The sequence below is a fragment of the Rhinoderma darwinii genome, chromosome 5, assembly GCF_050947455.1.
Source record: "Rhinoderma darwinii isolate aRhiDar2 chromosome 5, aRhiDar2.hap1, whole genome shotgun sequence".
Classification (NCBI taxonomy): Eukaryota; Metazoa; Chordata; class Amphibia; order Anura; family Rhinodermatidae; genus Rhinoderma; species Rhinoderma darwinii.
Window position 1 is genome coordinate 229,128,772 of NC_134691.1, and position 3,661 is coordinate 229,132,432.

At 38.5% G+C, this 3,661-nt stretch overlaps 1 non-coding gene across 1 annotated transcript; it reads right to left on the minus strand.

The window, feature by feature from the left end:
• Positions 1-491: 491 nt before the first annotated feature.
• Positions 492-679, minus strand: LOC142654263 (U2 spliceosomal RNA). The gene has a single exon (XR_012848962.1). It is a non-coding gene; the product is annotated as a U2 spliceosomal RNA (small nuclear RNA).
• Positions 680-3,661: the final 2,982 nt, after the last annotated feature.

A 3,661-nucleotide genomic window follows, 5' to 3' on the forward strand; every position in this document is an offset into this window, starting at 1 on the left:
ACTTCAATTCTTACTTCTTTGAAATGTAGGGAGGAGAGCTCATTCCATCACATCAATCTAGTGCACACAGGTAGGTCCATTGTGGCAGCTGATTTAATGGCTGCTTGCTGTTCCCCATCTCCACTATTTGACTGTGCTGCTGGCTGCATCAATCAGTGGCTGTGGGCTGGCTGACAGACAGACTGGCTCATGTGCAGCTCTTTCACTTATCTAGGAAGAGGGAGGGAGAAAGGAAAAGGGAAGGTGAATGAGCTGTTCCAAATTCAAATGCTGGAAACACAGAAACAACACTAGAGGTGGCAGGCAATCTACTAATTTATTGCATTTAATAATGAGGTCATTATCACACAATACACAACCTGCATTGTATAAAGGCATTGTACAACAGGCGTTCAAATAATGGGATTAAAGGAGAGATCCCATCAGAAAGACTAAAACAATGGCAAACACAAAAAGTACTTTTGGAATCTGATTTTAGTGAACACATAAGGAAAGGGTGCACTGGTCCTGGAGATACTGCAATACCAGGTCAATGCGTGGAGTGGACAGAGCAAGCTCTATTTCCATCTCCCTGTTCTAAAAATCCATTTAATATATGGTCCCCAGATAGGGGACGTATCAGATATTAAACTGATAAGAACAGACTTTTTTTTTCAGTTGGCTACCCCCTCGCAGGGGTGTCAATGATTTATTAATAAAAATTTCAATTTTACAATAAAATACATTTTAGTTACATAAAAATAATTTTTCAAATTGTAACAATAGTAAAATCTAATTTTCATAAAATTTATGTAGGGGGACATGGGGCAAATCTTTATTTATTTGGAGTTCCAGTCAGTCACAAACCATTTATTTAGAAGGGTGGCATTCCTTTTTTTGTCTAATAAAAAATAAATATACATCTCACTAAAACAAAGACCTAAAACATCATCAACCGATAAAACGTCGTGCTTAAAAAGAAGTATGTTCCTGGCCTTCCATAGAGCTTCTTTGGCGCAATTCATCGTCTTCCATGCTATTATTTTCTGATTCACGGTTGGGCATCCAATAAGTCAGTATAAAATATCTTCATAGTTTAAGTCCTTTAGGTCTGCCATCTTCACCAAAAGACGGAATATTTTTTTTCCAAAATTCTTTTGCAAAGTCACATAACCAAAAAATATGTCTTATAGTCTCCTCGGCCTGGCAGCCTTCCCTCGGGCAGACGGCAGACCTCGCAAATCTTCTTCTGTACCTGAATGCCCGGCATGGAAGACATTGATGAACGCAGCTCCAGGCCAGGTCCATCTGTGTATTAAAAAGATAAAAATAATTAATCATTTTGAAAATAAAAGCACATCGTTGTGTATTAAAATTCTCCACATTGCTGACTGTCTCGCTCTCTCTCAGGTCTTTTATAAGTTTCTTGCTATTTTTAAGTTCGTTCACGGTCTTCCCTTTTAAATTGAAGAGAGACACTATCTTTTCTAAAATTACGTAATTCGCTGGTAATTTAAAAGCGTATGGTGAGGATAAAATTATGCTAAACCAACCAAACCTCCGCATAAAAAACCCAGTATAAAAACGTAAAAAGTAAGACCAATAGTGCTCTTTAAAAAGGGAATTAAAACAGAAACTAAAGAACTTAATTAAAAGAAACCTATTAAAATCAGGAAAATCTTTGCCACCCTTTGGTTTGGATTTTATTACCGTTTCTCGTTTCAATTTCTCCATCCTGGAACTCCAAAAGAAGGTAAAACATGCTTTTGTTATTTTTCGTAATAAAACTGTTGGGGGAGGGAAAACACCATGCTTGTATATAAAAGAAGGGGTAAAATGAAAATTTTTATGATTAACATTTTTCCCTCCATAGTAAGTTTCCTCATATTCCACATACAAATTTTATTGTTTACCTTCTGCGCCACCATGTCCCAACTTATAAAACCATTGTCGTGCTCACTGAAGGAGATACCTAAAACTTTAATAGTATCTGACACAGGAACGGGTACGTCTCTAAAAACCATGCTTCCTATTCTTAAAATATTACTTTTGCTGAAATGTATTCTAAAACCGGAAGCACAGCAATAAAACTCAATTTGTTTTAGGGCTTTCTGAAGCGACAGGGTGTCCCTACAAAGTATCGCCACATCATCCATGTACCCCACTGCTTTAGCCTCTATGCCGCCACCCCCTGGCAGGGGGACTCCACGTATCTGTTTATCACGGCGTATTGCGCATAGCAGAGGCTCTAGTGCACATATGAAAAGCAGTGGGGACAAGGGACACCCCTGCTTCACCCCAGAGTTTAAAAGAACGTCCTGTGTCTTGAAACCATTTACTAAAATTTTGCTTGTGCAATCTTTATAAAAGGCTTTAATAGATAATAAAAAACCTTCAGGTATACCCATCCGCTCTAAAACCTTAAAAAGATAAATGCGATATTCGGTCAAAAGCTTTTTGGAAATCTATGGATTAAATGGCTAATTTTCAGTTTCTAGATTTCGTGTCTTCTATCGCATCCTTTATTAAATTAATATTATCCCAGATGCTGCTGCCTGGCACCCCACACACCTGGTTAGAGTGTATAATGTGGGGTACTATGGCTTTTAAACGGTTCGCACATAGTTTTGCCATTATTTTGTAGTCACTATTCAGAAGGGTTATTGGTCTCCAATTCTCTAAAACTGCAATGTCACCTTTTTTGTATAACAAGGAGACCTCACCCTTCCGCCAGGACTTAGGCAGCATCTTGGAATGAAAGACTTCGGTAAAAAGGTTTAAGAGATCATCTTTTAAAATGTCATAAAATTTGACATAAAACTCACTGGGTATACCGTCCGGGCCAGGAACTTTACCTGCTTTAAAACTCTTCACTGTCTCTAAAATCTCCTGCTCCGACAGTTCCTGCAATAAAAAATTCTGGGAGACAGGGTCTAAAACAGTGGTAATCTCCTTCAGCGAGTCACGCTATCTCTTTTTTTAAGTTGGTGATGTCGTCTTTTACCTCTATCTCGTGCTCTCTCATCTTGTACAGGGTCTGTAGGCGGGTGTTGAGAATTTAAAAAAAAGCTTGCTTCTCTCTGGCTTTCGCCACGCTTTTTTTAATAAAAAATTATTTTATTTTTCTTTTCATTTTCTCCCACCATGCAGTGATGGGAGCTCGTGTGTCTCTCACCCGCCTACTCTCTTTGTAAAATTCAATAAAATCTGTAAAAACCTGTGGATCATCTAAAAGGGAAACATTTAACTTCCAGGACTTTTTACTAATAATGTTATTAAAATCACGCTTTACATAAAATGATAAAAGCTTGTGATCAGAAAAAACATTGGTTAAAACTTCGCATTTAAAAGGCAGCAGATTCTCGTTACAAAAAATTAAATCTATCCTGGAGCTACAGGTGGCGTTGCTCCAGGTAACGCCGGCTTCCTCTGGACTGCTCCTGTTACATTCTTTGTAAACGTCTTTTAACTTAAAATCACCCACCATATCTTTGAGCAGTCCAGAGGTCTTATCATAGTTCCTGCTTGTAGCACTGGTAAGCCGGCGTTCCCCTCTCAGGATACAATTAAAATCACCTGCGAGGACCAAAACCACAAAAAAGGCCATACTTACTAGGTAGGTGGGTGGGTGAAAACCCGTTCCCAGCAGGACACAGACAGATCAAAAAATGCTGCAGAAGGA